Below are 18,922 nucleotides of genomic sequence, written 5' to 3'. Positions count from 1 at the left end.
CCAGTAACTTCTTTGTGAGTACCTTATACATTATCTTCTGGCCTCGGGGCCTATTGACATTTTATGACCTAGGTGAATGCAAAGCTGTTTTCCTGTAATCTATTCTTTAATGAACACAAAGGTTAGTCCTTTTGCAGAAGTTATTAGTTGAATTTGTCTAAAAGGTTTACAACACAAAGACTCTGCAGCTCCGGTGAGGCAGCCCCTGTTTAGCATTCCTGGTTAAAATTAACAATTCTAACCACTTTTAAAATAATATTTTTGTGTTACATTAACACGCATTTACCAAGCAGGCTAGAATGCCAGCAAAGGGGTCTAAATTGAAACACCCCTTTCATCCTGGATAATCTTATAGGATACTGCCGTCCGGGGGACATGTTGATTAAAGTTCTGAGTTGATTCTGTTTGGAGAGAAATCAGGGAAGGCCTTCTACCTCTGTCACAGAAATTAGGGAGTAGTCTAATATAGCAAGCATCAGAAAGACAGAGATCATCTTTAAGGTGAGTGCTGGGGCAGCTTTTCGAAATTCCTGAAGTCCTGATCTGCCTTGCTTGTCAGGCCTTCTCCTCATGACCTTGTCATGGATGGGATCTCGTGTGCTGGCTCCCGGCAGATGGGGAAACAATGGAAACAGTGACAGACTTTATTTTTGAGGGCTCCAAAATCACTGCGGATGGTGACTGCAGCCATGAAATTAAAAGACGCCTGTTCCTTGGGAGAAAAGCTATGACCAACCTAGACAGCATGTTAAAAAGCAGAGATATTACTTTGCCAGCAAAGGTCTGTCTAGTCAAAGCGATGGTTTTTCCAGTAGTCATGTATGGATGTGAGAGTTGGACTATAAAGAAAGCTGAGTGCCGAAGAATTGACGCTTTTGAACTGTGGTGTTTGAGAAGACTCTTGAGAGTCCCTTGGACATCAGGGTGATCCAACCAGTCCATCCTAAAGGAAATCAGTCCTGAATATTCATTGGAAGGACTGATGCTGAAGCTGAAACTCCAATACTTTAGCCACCTAATGCAAAGAACTGACTCATTTGAAAAGACCCTGATGCTGGGAAAGATTGAAGGCGGGAGGAGAAGGGGAGGACAGAGGATGAGATAGTTGGATGGCATTACCAACTCAGTGGACATGAGTTTGAGTAAACTTCAGGAGTTGGTGATGGGCAGGGAAGCCTGGCGTGCTGCAGTCCATGGGGTTGCAGAGTCGGACACAACTTAGCGACTGAACTGAACTGGACTGAACTCTGAAAGATGTATGGAAATAGGTATTTTGCTTTTCTCAACTCTTACTGAGACAAACTAAACAAAGTGCCTTTGAGTAACAGATAAGGACAACAGGTTAGATGATGGTAATTTAAAAGTTTTGGCCTTTCTGGTATATAACACAGAATGAGACATTGAGGACTGAATAATGAATCTTTTCTCAAGTCAGATGATTTCCAATTATTTCCTTTCAACAAAATTGGAAGAGGCCCTAATCAAAGTGATAGATGCCTTAGAATTCCATTATGTCTTCGGTATACAATTCGGAGGGAGTTCAAAGAATTGAATGTCAGCATTTTAGAGAGACTCCTTCCCTTCTTATCTCCTTTTAAATGTGAATAAAAGTTGTCAGTGGTCACATATATGAGACAGGAAAGTAAGGATAGAAATAATTCTAAACATTCTCTCTCTCTTATTGTAATAAATCAGTTCAGTTCAGTTGCTCAGTCGTGTCTGACTCTTTGTGACTGCATGGAATGCAGCACACCAGGCTTCCCTGTCCTTCACCAACTGCCGGAGCTTGCTCAAACTCATGTCCATCGAGTCGGTGATGCCATCCAACCATATCATCCTCTGTCATTTGTAATAAATAGTCATTCCTGAATATGAGCTAGTGGGGGAAAATATCTCCACTGGTTTCATTGAGATACATTAAAAATTACTTTTATGATTATATACCAAAAGTTAAAATATATCAATGTTTTGATCAATTGTATACTATTAATAACTTGTAACCCTTAGATCTGGAAGGATTAAAAATACTTTTTTTTGTTGTTTTTACATTTAGAGCTTGGTGGCCAGAGGAAAAAATATTCATATGTGTGTTGCAAATGCATAGCATAACTTATAAAAAATGTTAAGATAAAATTCTGAGAAGGAAGAGAAATAGAAATAGCTGTACAGGGAGATGAAGGAGCAATGTAGAATTTTTAGTGTGAAAGAAAACCTTATTTGTGTCTCTTTAAATGAATGATAGTGGGTGGCAAATTCTAGGGTATTGCTGGGGGGATAACCCCAAGGGATTCATTTAAAATAGTGATGCAACTGTTTTCAAACATTCATTTTTATAATATTCTATTTAGGGATTTTTTTTCCAGTCACTTAATCTTACATTGAAATGATAAAATTAAGTAGGAATGTGTGCAGAGGTGTAGTTTTCAAAATTCATTTCTTGGGCCTATTAGAGTGAAAACATTTGAAGTCTTCCGACAATTTCTGAGTGGATGTTAGCAAGTCTGTGAAAGCAAATGGCCACGGCTAGATTCGAGTGTCCCACTGGCCTACTTCTTGAATTGCCTTTAAAGGGCTGCTCAGCCGTGACATCAGTGGGTACCACTCAGGCTCATTCAGCAGGAAAGAGAGGGTCAGATCTCCAGGGCACAGTTAACCAGTATCACCCTCAGATAACTCTGCTTGATTGGTTATCATGACCATTTTTTCCAAGTATATTTATCAAACACACAGATAGCACTCACTATGTAGCAGGCACTCTTCTAATTGCTTTCCAAATAGTAACTTATTTTAGTCTCATAAAACCCTGTTAGGTAGGTACTGTGATTATCCCCATATTACAGATGAGAAAACTGAGGCACAGAGAGATTAAATGACTTGCTAAATGTCACTTATCTAGTGAATGGTGGAACCAGGGCAGAGAGAAATGGTTCTATTCTTAGTATCCATGGTGGACCACCATCAGACTGCTTTCTCTCCAACATACCTGGTACTTCATGCTCTTTTTCCTACACCCAACACTTGTCTGGATTACAAGTATATTGGATTTGCCTGTGAGGATCCAGAGAATCCAGTTTTGAGATGCAAGAGTTGAATTTCAACGGCCTGTTTATTGACGCTGGCTTCCACGGCCGTGAATCATCATCTAAATGTCTTATTCAGACAGGAAGCCTGGGTAATTAGTATTGCAGGTCACTAGTAAAAGGCTCAGAAAGCATCAAACCACCCCAAAAACTATTTTTCCTGGCCTCCTCCATACGACCTCATAACTCCAGTTTCAGAGGTTTGGAGTGGGCAAAGCACTCTTATGGTTTCCTTTACATCAGTGAGGAAAACAAATTACCCCAACAGAGCAGTTGAGGGGAGAAACTATTTTTCTGCCATCTGCCCCTGCCTTCCAAATGACTTCCATTGGGCTTGCCATTTGACACAGGGAGAGGATGTCAAAAAAGGTTGCAAGAACTTGGAGGGTGAAAAATACGTTAGGAAATTTGCCACTTTGCAAAAGGAAAACCGCTTTAAAAATACAACCCTCTCCTGAAAAAACCAATCTCCCCTCTCCCCTGGACAACATAACTCTTTTTTAAAAAGTCCTGCATTTAGAGATAGATGGATATCTATTACTGTGCTTTCCCGGAAAGCAAAAATTACTTTGGGGCGTCTCTGGGACATTTCAATGTCCTTAATATTTTATAAGGCACTGCAGAGCTATAGCTTGTTCTGGGGAGAAAAGCATTGGCTATGAGTCCCGCTAAGAAGGATGTGGGGATCAGCCAGTGCTTATACCACTAACCAGTCTTAAATCTGTTAGAGAAATTTCCCAAAGTCTCATTAATTTTTTTCCCTGCAAAGATTAAATTGCCTCGTAATTGTCTGAGTTGTTGGGAGCATCAGGAGATAGCACTGAAGTGAAAAACAAGCTTTGGTTTAAAAAGAGCCATGCCAGTATCAGGTACTCTTTGCAGCAATGGAGAGACATATCTGTGTGTAATGGGGTAGCCGATTATTAATATGACCTTGTGCCCTGATTTTTCCCTGTCCCCTGTCCTATAAGAAAGAATTAAATAATGAAAAAATTGGGAGATTGAGGACAAGTGTGAGAGGAGAGGATCATCTTTGTGGCCTAAGGCACAGAGAGAAGCATGGAAGCAGCAGCACTGAATTTTGGACAACTTAGGAATGACCAGAATTGCTGGGGGCCTAGGAATTGGATCCTCTTGAATTTTCTTTTCAAAGATCCAAATCAGAGATTTAAAATACAGTTTAAAAATCTCCTGGGGCTTCCCAGGTGGTGGTAAAGAATCCGCCTGGCAGTGGAGGAGATGTAAGAAACAGGGGTTCGATCCTTGGGTTGGGACGATCCCCTGGAGGAGGGCATGGCAGCCCACTCCAGTATTCTAGTCTGGAGAATCCCATGGACAGAGGAGCCTGGCAGGCTGCAGTCCATAGGGCTGCAAAGAGTCGGACACGACTGAAGTGACTTAGCATGCATTGCATGCAGGGCTATTTTGACTGGGCTTTGGATGTGTCCTTGTGCTGAAATTGGATTGGCCACATGGAGTTAGAGCTGCAGGAAAATCAGGAGAAGAATCTTAGCAACAATTAAGAACACATTTTCCACTGAGGCATTTTTAGGGTTCCAGAGCATAGATGGTTACTGCTCACATTGAGCTATCTTTGTACTGAAAAAAAATGGATAGAAAATAGATGACGTCATTGCTATGGTCTGAATATATGCACACCCCATTCATTTGTTACATTCAAACCCTCAGGGTGATTGTATTAGGAGGTGGTCTGTTTCCAGACCGGTGAGGTTTGTGAGGATTAAATGAGGTCTGGGAAATTCATTGATGCCAGCATGTTCCACATTATAGATATTCAACAAATGTTTATTAATTCAGAATTATAGATTAAAATTCAAATGTAAATGCATTTTGTTACAGTAGGGGCCCTAAATGTTTAAAATGGGTGGCACAATGCATTAAAAATACATTAATTATTTCATTTCAGCCTTACCACAACCTTGCAGTGCAGACAAATTTTATCAGCTGCTTTTTTTTAATTTAATGAATGAGGGGCAAAGTGCTTAAATGTGTTGCTTAAGGTCCCACATCTAATAATAAGTGGTATTGGCAGCGTTCAGACTCAGGGCTTCTGACTCTCCAAGTGCTCTTTTTGCAGCACCACTTGTTACAGGCTGAACTGGGTTCCCCCTCAAGTTCACATGTTGAAGTCTTGACCCCCAGGGCCTCAGAATGGGACTGTGTTAGGAGGCGGCTTTTACAGAGGAACCAAGTTTAAATGAGGCCATCAGGGTGGCCTCAACACAAGCTGATTGGTGTCCTTATAAGAAGAGGAAGGTGAGACACCGGAGGGAAGGTCTTGGGAGGACACAGTGAGAAGGGGGAGGCCCTCAGGAGAAACCAAACCTGCCAACACCTTGATCTTGGGCTTCAAGCCTCCAGAACTGTGAGAAGCAGATTTCTGTTGTATAAACCGCCCAGTCTGTGAAAATTCGTTAATGGTGGTCTTGGCATGACACCCATCTTATTTCTATGCTGGAAACATCAATGGCTTCCACTGATTGTCAGTAAAGTCTAATTCCTTGGCCTGGCATCCGGTCCTTAGGACTCTTCTGACTTCTCCAGCCTAGTATCCTTACTTCATTAAGTTTAAAATCTTCTTATATCCTGGTATCATCTCTACTTCTTTGGTAATGTTGTTTCCTTTCTATATCTAGGGGCTGAACTCTTTCTGGGTCGTCATGGCCTGATCAAAGACCCCTGTGTCCCTGATCTTCCTCCCTTACTTTGCTTCTGGGGATCTCTTACTTAAGGTTAAGCTAACATGCAGCCTCTGGAGGCTGATGACCTGGGTTTTGAATTCTAGTTCTATGCTATGTGACCTTAGACAAGTCGCTTAAGCTTTCTAAGCCTCATCGTTTTCCCTGTGCATGGGAATAACAGTAGTACCATTACAGGGAAGTTTCGAAGAATAAGAAAGATAATGCCTGTAAACTCCATTGTGAGTATCCTTCCTCCTGCACCAGTGTAAATGTCCAATGTAGATAATTTATTTCTGTATTACTTGGGTTTTATTATTCTTAATATTTCTCATTAATTCTTACTCTTTTAAATTTTTCTTATTTTTAAGGCTTTCATATTTTATCTCTGCTAATCTAAAAGCACTTTGGTCTTTCCTGTAAACTTTCAAATTTTGTTGAAAATTCTGATTATTGAAGTCATGCATGCCCATTGTAAAAATTTCACTTAGAAAAACAAAGAGGGAAAAAAAAAATCGCTTGTAATCTTGCCAGCCAGAATATCTACTAACACTCGATGTAGCCTTCCATTTTTTCCTATGCATAAATACATAGTTTTGCAGTAAAAATGTGATCATATTAGATATATGGCTTGTATAAAGTGCTTTTTCTTATAAGGGTAGGTATACATCCCTATGTCCGTATTAGCAAATACAGTCTGCTTCAGAGGTTCACCTTGGTGGCTTGCCCTGGTCCAGTGTATAGGTATGTTTTGTTTAGTTTGCATAGTTTAAAAAATTTAGCCAACTTAAACAAATCAGGATATTTTACAAAAAAGGTACATTTTTCCAATTTGGAAAACTTGAAGCTCCAGTCACACTGGGCCTGAGTTTCAGGAAGCCGGTTACTGGCTTAGAACTGAGGAGTACTGCTGCATTATATTCCTGGCCTGTGTAGATCCTTGGTCTACGTCAATAATGGTGATGGGTATGTAGCCTTTTCTGGCTATTTGTGAGCACAGCTATTCTCCTCAATGAGAACAAGCAATCTGAGGGCGAACCTAGTCTACTGTATCTTTTAACCCTTAGACCCTGAGTGCCTCTCACTTACTTAGCTCTTAATAATTCCGTGACATTAATATGTGAATGAATGGACTCATCTGTGACCTTTCACACATTCATATCACTCTTGGAGTGCATGGAGGACTCAGGACCCCACCAGAGCATTGGGTTTCTTTAGTCCCTGTCCCTGGGTTTCTTTGGGTCCCACAGCTGGACCCAAAGTAGGGCTCCATCCACACTGGTAAGTTTGCGGACCCTGACATCTTTCTTCCTGGAGGTGCCTTGAACACTCTAAAAAGGCCGCACATAGTGATCACTTCATTTCCTACCCAGATGCAGTCAATCTCGAGTGGAAGATGACAGCTCTTGAATAGCACCCATGAGCCTTTCAAAACATCTGACATTGGAAGAGAGTAAAGAAAAAGAAGTCTGTCGTCATCTACTGGTGGTTGTGCTTGCTTCTTTTGTTTCTCTCCGCTGTCTTAAGCACCTAGTGGGTCTCCTAGGAGCCATGGGGTGCACGCTGCCTCAGTTCCTTGTGGGTGTTGGCACTCAAATTAGAGGCTGGATTCTGGGGACAGCTGGAACGCTTCTTTGCTGCTCCACCCTGCAGGCGGCACGTGAGGCCCAACCACGAGATGTGAGGCAGGCCCCTTTAATCCTATACCAGAGTCTTGGCTTCCAAAACCCGATCCTCCAAAATTTGGACTTATATAACTTATTTGTTTATTTTTAAGCCAGTCCTGTCCAAGTTGAGAACACTTAAGACTCCCTTTTAGAGCAAATTTGGAACCCAACATTATCATTAACTAAATCAGCGAGCAACAGTTCTGTTAAAATACCAAGCGGCACAGTTCTGAGGACTTTTATCGTCATGTTCCCGGTGGAATTACATCGTGTGGTGGTTTCTCTGAAAATCATCCTTGGGATTCTCTCTCTCCTCCACGCCCTCTCTCCTCTCTCCGTCTGTCCCTCTCTCTCTCTTGTAAACCATGGCCTGAGTTAAGGGAGGTGGAGGGTGGGGGGTGGGTGCTGTCACTAAGATTTCCTGCTGTGTAGGAATCGCTTTCATTTGGATTTCAACAAGGGACCCAGTCATTCTTCTTGTGTAACTGAACATTGTGGTTCTCCAGCTAGGTCAGTTGGTGGGGCCTCTGCAAGGCACAGCCTTTGGTAGAGCATGGTAAAGCAGAAAACATGATAAGATGCATATCTTTGGATCAGATTAGATGCCATTTTATATTAGATTCTAGACATGAGGCAACAGGTGCCAAAAATCTGATAAAAACATATGTGAAACCAAGGATTTACTGTATAGCACAGGGAACTCAACAAGGACTTACTGTATAGTACAGAATGTTATACTCAACATCTTGCAATAACCTAAATGGAAAAGAATCTGAAATACATATATATGTATATATGAATCTCTTTGCTGTACGCCAGAAACTAACACAACATTTTAAGTCAGCTATACGTAGGACACGACTTAGCGACTAAACAACAACAATACTTCAATAACAATTAAGAAACAAAGAATGTGAATATGTTCACTGATATGTTATTTCGATTAGGGACAACACTGGAAACATTCTAAATGTTTAACAAGAGGAGAATAATTAAATTACCTATGACCACTTTCAATGCATCTATTAAGGATTCATCAAAAGTTTTAAAGATCCTTCAGAGAGTCTTTAATGGTGTTGAGAGAAGTGTCTATGATTTGTTAGGTTAAAAAAAGTAGAAATAAAGTCACATATGAAGTCTGAGATCAATTATATTTATCATAGGGACAGAGACCCTTAGAAAATACACCACAATTTTAGGACAGGTTATAGCTCTGCATGATGCAATGTTGGGTAGTTTTTATTGTTTACTTAGCCTTTTCAGCATTTTCAAACATTTCTACAGTGAGCGTTTATTGCTTTGATTGTCAGGAAATAAAATGATTATAAGGTGGTCAACTTCCTGGTGGTAGAGGATTTGGGTCCACATTTTCTTTCAATACCATTTTTTTTTTTAACCCTTACTACATTCATTGGAAAAGACCCTGATGCTGGGAGGGATTGGGGGCAGGAGGAGAAGGAGATGACAGAAGATGAGATGGCTGGATGGCATCACCGACTTGATGGACATGAGTTTGAGTAAACTCCGAGAGTTGGTGATGGACAGGGGGGCCTGGCATGCTGCGATTCATGTGGTCGCAAAGAGTCAGACACGACTGAGCGACTGAACTGAACTGAGCTGATACTTTATCTGCCACAGCTCCTCCAGTGAGGATCTGGAGGAAAAAACTGAGACTTAGATGAGGACTGGGCAATGTTCTCCTACACACAGAGCCACAGCAATTTTCCTTGGGACCGGAGGTTTGTGGGCACCTATGAGCCACATGCGTTCTATCTGGATTCCTGTCTGTGGATTCATAGAAACTAAGAAAGAAACGAGGCTGAGAGAGGCTTGCATCTGCTGATGGTTCTCATCTTCAGAGCAAAAGAGTTCTAGCAGCACAGCCCTTCCCTTCTCTTATCCCCACGGCCCCTGCTCCCCTAAAACAATGTTAATGAAAGTGCAGACAGATGTTTTCAAGTTGTGGTGAGGCAGCCTGGTTCAAGCAAGGTGACTGGACTCCACACGCTGAGCTTTGTAGGTTGTCCGGCCAAGAGATGACTGGTTTGAAAGTAATAGACAGACTTGGGCCAGCCGGTGTCTTCAGTCTTGTGCGTTTCCTCCTTGTGTTAAATGGATGTAACGCGACTCAAAGCTTCTCTTGGAGCTGTGTCCCATGACCTCATCTTCCACTGCCTATACCCATGGAGTGAAGTGCTCCCTTCAGGCGCTGAAGGGTGGTGTTGAAGGAGGACTTGAGCTGGGACTGAGAACAAGTCTTAGCATTTTTAGGAAAGGAGACGGGTCTTCCGGCTACCAAGCCTGGTGATAGTTCAGTTCATTCCATCCACATACTGTTTATTGAGTGATTGCCTACATCTCAAGCCAGGCATCCAAGAATTCCCCCAAATTCTTAGAGAAGCCTCGGTTGCCTCCATTAGCATCCCATCTGTCCTTTTCATTAAAGGCTTGGATCCCTATGTGGTATGGGACCAGTACTGGTCTTGAAATTGGTGAGTCTGGGTTGAAATCTCACCTTTGTCACCTGCAAGTACTGTGGCTTCAGGCAAGTTACTTAATCTCTCAAAGGCTTATTTTCCCCACATTTAAAGTAAGAATAATAATGCCAGCCTCATGAGGTTTTTATTTGCTTACTTATTGGTTTGTTTTTGGCTGTGCTGGGTCTTCACTGTTGTGTGAGATCTACTCTAGTTGCGGTACGAGGGCTTCTCATTGCTGTGACTTCTCTCGTTGCGGAGCACGGGCTCTAGGCTGTGGCTTCAGTAGTGGCTTAGTTGCTCTGAGGCATGTGGAATCTCCTGGGAGCAGGGATTGAACCTGTGTCCCCCACATCGGCAGGCTGGCTCTTAACCACTGGACCACCAAGGAAGTCCCCGAGATTGTTTTAGAGTAGGGTTGCTAAATTTAGCAAATAAAAATTTAGACATCCAGTTAAATTGGAATGTCAGACGAACGGAAATACTGTTAGTATTAGTATATCCTAAACATCGCACAGGATATTCTCATAACTAAAAAAGCATTTGTTTCTTACCTGACGTTCCAACTTGCCTGAGTGTTCTGCATTTTACCTAACAATCCTATTCTTGTGGCTGAAATGGAGGGATTTATCTGCAAGCCCCTGCCCATGCCTCAGTGAATACTCTTTCCTCTGTACCTTCCCCTCCCAGGGAGGGCCCTGTGATCATGCTTCGCTTTTCCATGGCAGGAGACGTAAAGACTGTGACCAGATTGGTGGAAAGAAGGTGAGCATGATCAGTGGACATCTCCATGGGAGGAGTAAGAGAGGAGAGAAGACGTGCGGGCTGGTATGAACTATTTGTTATCCTTTAGTTGTTCAGTTGTGTCTGGCTCTTTGCAACCCCGTGGACTGCAGCACGCCAGGCTTCCCCGTCCTTCGCCATCTCCCGGAATCTGCTCAGACTCATGAGCTAAGCCTCTAGCAGATAATGTCCCTTGGTCGTGTGTGCCTTTAGATGCTCTGCCTGTTCTCTGCAAGGCTGTCAATGGAGGTGACACATGGGGTCATGAAGCACCCAGACGGAGGTGCTGACCCCAGGGAAACCCCAGCTGTCCATGACCATTCATAGGCTTCAAAGGCTAACCGCTGTGTTAGACAGAGGGACTTTCCTGGAGGTGATTTTTACAAAGAAGGGGTAAAGGGGACGCGGTGCCCCAGAGGCCTTACTGAGATTCTGGGGAAGTCCGGGGTGCAAGCTGACGCTGCCTGTCCTTCTGCTCCTTCCTATGGCTCCTCCCAAGCCCCCCACCACCCCCCAACTTGAATCCCCTCCGACTTCAGCCCCTTGGGCCCGAGGGGTGGAGATGGACAGGTGGCAGCTCGCTCTGTGGTCTCTGTGCGCATCGCAGGCTGCTCCAGGGCCCCCAGAACCTCAGGGTGTCATTTTCCTCTTCTGATCATCGAATTCCGGGTGAGGAACTCAGCTGTCGTCGGCTTCAGGGAATTTTTCCACCAGGATAGAAATCGGGGCCAAGAAAGTGGGGGTGTGCAGGAGGCATTCTTTCTGCTATTCAGATGTGCTTTCTCTTTAGTGGGGGCATTAGAAAATGCTGTTTTTACCCAGTGTCCTAGATGAAAGTGTTGAATTTCATTACAGTGAGAAAACACAGGAAGAGAGGTCCTCATTTTTGCCATGTTTCCCCTCTCATCCAGCCTTTTAAGATTTATACATTTTAATATGTTTTATTTAAAGTTAACAAAATTAAATTAATTCAAGCCATGCCCAGTTGGGGTGGGGGTGGGAAGAAAAGAAAAATTTAAAGGGAAACCTCTGTTTCAAGTCTCTAAGTATCACAGTCATCTTGTTACTTTTATTTTGGAAGAGAAGAAGTAATATTTGACTATTACTTTCTAAATAGTTTTCCTTTCACTTAATATACTTTCTAAAATTTTTATTCATTCTAAGAAAAAAAATCTTAAATTTTTTTAAATTTTATTTTTACTTTTTTATCAAAGTACAGTTGATTTACAATGTTGTCCCTGTCTCTGCTGTATGGCAAAGTGACTCATACATGAATTCTTTTAAAAATATTCTTTTCCATTATGGTTTATCCCAGGAGATTGAATATAGCTCCCTGTGCTACACAGTAAGACCTTGATGTTTATTTATTCTAAATGTAATAGTTTGCATCTACCAACCCCAAAGTGTGTTAGTTGCTCAGTTGTGTCTGACTCTTTGCTACTCTGTCCATGGGATTTTCCAGGCAAGGATACCGGAGTGGGTTGCCGTTTCCTTCTCCAACCAACCCCAAATTCCTCCCCAGATTCCAGTCTACCCCTCTCCCTCCTCTCTCCCGCTCATGGCAATCACAAGTCTGTTCTCTATATCTGTGAGTACGTTAAAGAATATCTTTAAAATGTACCATTTGATATATTATATGTATTTGCTCCCTATCCTGTGATGATAAACACATGCTATTAAAAATTTAATATGCTCATCTGTGTATCATTTAAAACTCTTTCAGGAACACAGTTCTTGAACAACTTCATGAAGTTATTTGAAGTCAGAAATTCCTATCTATCATCTGGGTAATAGGCAGACTTAGTGAAACGTCTACTCCATTCTGGAACATGGACTTTCTAGGTATTTAGTCCTCCCAGGAACACTAAGGTATTTTTTGTTGGCCCCATTTTACAGATAAGGAAACTGAGACTAAGACAGGTAAAGTCAAGGTCATAGCGCTGGTAAATGGATGTCAGATTCAAATCAGAGCAGCTTGAGTTTAGAGTTCATGCAATCACCCCTCTCTCTAACCTCTTAGGAAAACAACAAACCCAACAGGTATTGATCCCACCACTTGGCAGGAAAACAGCAGGCAATAGTTTTGTTGAAAGAGTTCATTCAGAACGAAATGGTAAGAGTGTCCTTCCTGTAACTTTTAATGCATTGCATGCAGTTTCCAACTTGCAGAGGTTGGATTCTAAAAGTTGATTTAAAAGCAGTTCCACCCTTCCCTTGCTCTGTGCTCTGAGGCACTTTGTACACACCTCTCCTGTTACACTGATCATCTTGTCCCTTGGGTGCTTACAGTTCTCTCCCGGCTGCTCAAAGCCAGGGACCTGGCCTTGTGTTTCCTTTGGTGTTCTTAGCACCCAGCACAGCACTCAGCCCTCGGAGACCCAAAGTGTACACGTATTATATTAAATTACAAGTCATTTGTTTGGAACTCAGCACACATTTCCCTAAAGAAATGCATTACAAACGGGAGTGGAAGTGTTCTGTTTCCAACCAGCCCACAAGAGTTTCTTTAACCTTTCTCTCGTCTACCAAAAGTTCTAAGTTATCTGGAGCCAGGTGGGGTGGTGGGGACAGGGAGATAGAAATCTTCCTCCCCTTTTCTAGGTCAGACCTAGATGAAATATCACATGGATTGGAGTTCATCTTTGGCTCCCTCCAAACTCCTTTTCTATCTCTTCCATCTGTCTGTCATTTCTGTCTCCAGGATTTCTGCTCAGTATCCAGCTGTGGCCCCTTGCCCAGGTCTTCACTTTTCTTCCCCAAATAACCTCCTTGACCCCCTTCATCAGTCAAAATTCCTGTTTCCTGAACGCAAGTGAGCACAGTTGTTGGGAAATGCACAGATTAACAAGAATTAACTCAATTAGTGCTAGTCTATGGAAGGAGTGATGCTAAAGCTGAAACTCCAATACTGTGGCCACCTCATGCGAAGAGTTGACTCATTGGAAAAAACCCTGATGCTGGGAGGGATTGGGGGCAGGAGGAGAAGGGGACGACAGAGGATGAGATGGCTGGATGGCATCATCGACTCAATGGACATGAGTATGAGTGAACTCTGGGAGTTGGTGATGGACAGGGAGGCCTGGCGTGCTGCGATTCATGGGGTCGCAAAGAGTCGGACACGACTGAGCGACTGAACTGAACTGAACTGATGAATGATAGCCTCTAACATCCCTCCACTACCACCTCACCCCCACCCTCCAGTGCTAAGCACATGGCTGTTTATAGCACAGTAGGGTTTAGATTTATAGGCTTTAGAGACAGATTTGAATGCTGGTTCTACCTCAAAGTTATATGGCCTAGGGAAAGTAAGTTCTCTACACCTCAGTTGTTGCATCTGTAAAATGGGAATAACTATAGGTATATATTTTTTCTTTTGTCTGCACCATGTGGCTTGTAGGATCTTAGTTCCCAGACCAGGGATTGAACCCCAACCCTCCACAGTGAAAGTACTGAATTCTAACCACTGGACTGCCAGGGAATTCCCGAGAGCTATTAATAATAGTCTTTTTAAATTTTAAATTAATTTATTTTTTAATTGAAGGATACTTGCTTTACAGAATTGAGTTGGTTTCTGCCAAACACCAACATGAATCCTCCATAGGTATTCATATTTTCCCTCTCTCTTGACCCTCCCTCCCACCTCCCACCCCATCCCCCTTCCTCTAGGTTGTTACAGAGCTCCGGTTTGAGTTCTCTGAGGCATATAGCAAATTCCCACTGGCTATCTATTTTACATATGGTAATGGAAGAGAGCTTCTAATAATCCTTTAAAAACATTTAGTATTATATCACTTATCAGGCACAGTGCTAAGGACTTTTAGTTCATTGATTGACTTTATCTTCCCAACAATCCCATGAGGTAGATACTTGATTATTAACTGTTATAAAGGAGAGTGACTCTTGAAAGAGATTTCTAGTGGTAAATTAATTATTATTTATTCCCTGCCTTCCTTCTTCCAAAAAGGCTTCTAACCACTGGACTGCCAGGGAAGACAACATGCTACGTTGATAACATTTCTGGCAGCATGGATGGGAGAAGACCTTCCTGGGAGGAGATTTTTCAGGGCAGAGGGAGCAGGCGCTGCTGTCAGATCATCCATGGCTGAAAATGTATCCTGAGAGTCCATTCCATCATGTGGTTCCTGTTTCCACAACTTCTTCCCTTCCTCTGCCTCTGAATGTGCCGAATCTGCAAGTGGTCCAAGTTTTTTCTCTAGCCCCTTTCTGTTTTAATTTTTTTTACACAGCCAGTGACAGCTGCAAGGTGGTGGGGGCCGGGCGGATGGCAGCAGCTGTTTGTATGTATGGGATCTCTGTAGTCTGTCTTTGTGAGTCAGGGGCTGTCTGTATATATCACACGCTACCACCTGGCAAGACATTTCGTTCCATGTATGTTGTTTAAATGTTTCCTGGATGATATCATAAACACAGAAGGAGGGGGGACCTTCAGATATGGATTTCCAGCCCTTCACTTCCCAACGCAGGAACATCCTAGGGCGATTTTCTCCTCTAGCTCAGCAGACAGCTTGAAATTTGCTCCCTGGTCCTTCCTATTTACCAGATGCGGAGATTTTAATGCCAGTGGGGCAGGCATCTGAACAGAAGCCCCAGTGTAGTCCTGGAAAACACCGAGCAGAAGCCGAAGGCAGAGGCAGGTGGCGGGCTCGCCCCATGGCCCCTCACTGGGGCCCTGGGGATTGAGAACCTTCCCTTCGCTGGGTCTCAGTTTCCTCTTCAGTCAAGCAAGCGGGATGAGCTGAACTCTCTCTGGTCCCTTCTGAGCTTTCAGACTCTTTGATTCTTTGATAAACTACCCAGGACAGAGGGCTGATCATCCTTGGTAATCCTGTCCTTAGGGTGGACAGTCTGTTGTGACCCATGTAAGCCTGTTCACATGTTTCCTCATCCTTACAATTAAGCAATTTCCCCCTATGCTAACTGAACATTTCTTGTAATTTGATTGTAATTTGAGGGTTTTTTTTTTTTTTTTTTGGTTGTCATTGTTATTAGGACTTCTAAAAATGGAGAAAGAATTCTACCCTGTGTTCTTATTATGGTGATACCTTTGTTATACATATGCTGACATATTTGTTCTAACCTAGATGATTAGTTTTCAAAGACTTAATAGCAATGGAATTCTACTTTTATATGACATTTATATTTAAAAGCTGGATTTCACTTGTAGCTCAGATGGCAAACAATCTGCCTCTGCAAAGCAGGAGACCCGGGTTCAATCCTTGGGTTGGGAAGATCCCCTGGAGAAGGGAATGGCAACCCACTCCAGTATTCTTGCCTACAGAATTCCATGGACAGACCATGGGGTTGCAGAGTGTACATGACTGAGTAACTAGCACACATGTTTAAAAGCTAGTTCACATATGTAATTTCATTTGAACCTCAAACTAAAAGTAAGAAGAAAAATTATAGTCATTTTTATAAGTGCAGAGTTTCAGGATAAATAAATACAAATTCCTTGAATAATATTTCATCTTACAGTTACTAGGTGAAAGAGTCAGGATCCAAACCCAGGTCTTTGCTCAGAGTCTAGTGCTCAGGCAATGAGAACTCATATTAATTTACACCAGCACCACCAGCTAGCTCCCGTTGCTTGAGTTTCTGCTGTGTCCTGGGTACCCTACTATGTGCGTGCATGGATGCTCTTTTGCTTCATTTGTGTCTGACTCTTTGCGACCCCATGGACTGTAGCTCACCAGGCTCCTCTGTCCTTGGGGATTCTCCAGGCAAGAACACTGGAGTGGGTTGCCATGCGCTCCTCCAGGGGATCTTCCCGACCCAGGGATTGAACCCGTGTTTCTTATGTCTCCTCCATTGGCAGGCAGGTTCTTTACAACCAGTGTCACCTGGGAAGCCCAGGTGCTCTGCTTCCATCCCAAATCCTGGAAGCAACTATGCAGTAGAAGTATTATCACACTCAGTTGAGAGATGAAACAATTGAAGTTAAGAGAAATCAAGCTTGCTAATGTGCGCTGAAAGCAGAATTCAAATCCAAGCCCATTCTTTTGACAGTGCCTCCTCTCACTTAAATATGCATCGCCTAAAAGGAGACCTAATATAGTTTAATTTTCAGAAATTTTTTTAGGCTACATGAATTACGGTTCCATGAAAGTACAGTTAATGAAAATGACCAGTTGTTTGAATCCCGTTCAGCCTACTGGAATTTGTCAGTTGCCCTTAATTTCTCCTGTAACAGAGCAGTCTGCTTCTTGGTCTTTCTTTTCTAGATTTTCTCTTATTTATTTCAAACAATTTTTTTATTACTTTTTTTCTTGCATTCTCTTAAAATATCTCTTTTTAAGAGATTTAAGAGATTGGCATTTAAAGTGAGCATGGCATTCTTATTTAGAACTTGGATGATGACCAGTAGAAGAATGAGACTTGAACTTGCTTCCTCTTTCCTCTCCTTTTTCTGGTTTTTATGCCCCAAGATCATTTTAAGTGTATTTGTAATCTGTTTTCCTGACAATTTAACCTAGTTAATCCTTGCCCATTTTATATCTGCATAATTCATTGCCTATTCCTAAACACCCCAACTTCTTTTATGAAGTGGGGATAATGTGTGCAGTGTGAGGAATAGAGTCAATAATTATGTAATATCCTGTATGGTGACAGATGGTAACTAGATTTATTATGGTGATCATTTTGAAATGTTTAAAAGTATTGAATTACTATGTTATATAACAGGAACTAACAATGCTGTTGGTCAGTTATATTTCAAAAACAAACTCATAGAAAAAAAGATCAGATTTGTGGTTGGGGAAGGGGATGGACTGAAGACAATTAAGAGGTACAAACTTCCAATTATAGGATAAATGAATAAGCACTAGGGATGCCATGGATAATATGATAAATATAATTTACATTGGTGTATGTGATATATCAAAGTTGTTAACAGTTCTCATCACAAGGAAAAAAACTTTTTCTATTTCTTTAACATTGCATCTAATGAAATGATTGATGTTCACGAACCTGTTTGTGATCATCATTTTATGATAGGTAAGTCAAATCATTACGCTCTATACTGTAAACTCACACAGTGCTGTGTGTCAGTCATATTATATAATTATTCCTGTCTTATCCGCATATCATAGATTTGGTGATGTTCAATCAAACAGTGTGTAGGGAAAGTATAAAGAACCATGGGCATGGAAAATTATAGTATATTTTGCTTTTGACAAATTTAATCTATAGAAATGGAGCTAAATGGATTGTTCAGGGAAGTGAAGATTTGAATGTTGTGGATTTATTAGTTATACGTTGTATATAATAATTATATAAAATAATTTAATATGTCACTAAATCATTTTAAAAGAAAGACTTTATATGCATTGTGTAGAGAACTGTCCTTTTCCAATCATAGACTGACATGTAGGGGTTATTCAAACACAAGATTGATGCCTTCTGTGCTTCTCCCCATACCTCCTGGTTCTTCCAAAGTTTTCTGCCTGTAGTCTCTGAGCTACTCTCCTACAAGCCCCACACCTGGTATTGTTAGGCACCTGTGTTAGCTTTCCTTCGCAGAAGTCCCCACGTTTTCTGGTATTAAGGAAACCTTTTAAGATGTTACCTCTTTTCATGTAGTTCCACAATGATAATGAATTCCTGGCATCCATTGACTGAGAAAATACTCAGTGACAGTAGGACATTACAAACCCAGAAAACGCTTTAAATGGATTTATATTTAATCGATTACAACTGCATCCAAATGCTTTTGAAAAATACACAGACATATCTAAGACCTTATTCCACCAGGCATGCATATGAACACTCATCAGGTACTTGTCACATAAAGACTTGGGTAAGAAGAGGATGAAAATGTGCAGGTAATGCTTGTGGTATCTGTGGATTTGTGACCGTTTTGTCGTAACTCCATCCCCAAACCCTGCCCTGGGGTCCAGAGCTCGGAAACTCCTCACCCAGTATACAGTAGGCCCTCAGTTGTCTCAACTGGATTATAATTTTGAGGATAGCAAGCAAATTGCAGGCCCTTCTGTATCTCCAGCAGAACCCAATATTGAGAGAAAGCTGCCTACTTTCAGATAAACCAGGAACTTAATTAGCATCAGCTACCAACAGATGTATTTCTGGAGGACCTTATTAAAAGGAAGCTTCTAAAATTTAAACCACCTAGAAGGGATAGGTCTTTGATTCCAGAAAACTTGTGTTTCTCTGCTAGGGTAAGTGAAAGTAAGTATGGA

General features: G+C 41.9%; 1 protein-coding gene across 2 annotated transcripts in view; it reads right to left on the bottom strand.

Annotated features, from left to right (window-relative positions):
- The window catches only part of RBPJ (recombination signal binding protein for immunoglobulin kappa J region), a 230,795-nt gene that overhangs the window by 211,430 nt on the left and 443 nt on the right, over positions 1–18,922 (bottom strand). The gene's annotated exons all lie outside the window — the stretch shown is intronic.

The sequence above is a fragment of the Muntiacus reevesi genome, chromosome 16, assembly GCF_963930625.1.
Source record: "Muntiacus reevesi chromosome 16, mMunRee1.1, whole genome shotgun sequence".
Taxonomy (NCBI): Eukaryota; Metazoa; Chordata; class Mammalia; order Artiodactyla; family Cervidae; genus Muntiacus; species Muntiacus reevesi.
This window is presented reverse-complemented; position numbering and strand designations above follow the sequence as displayed.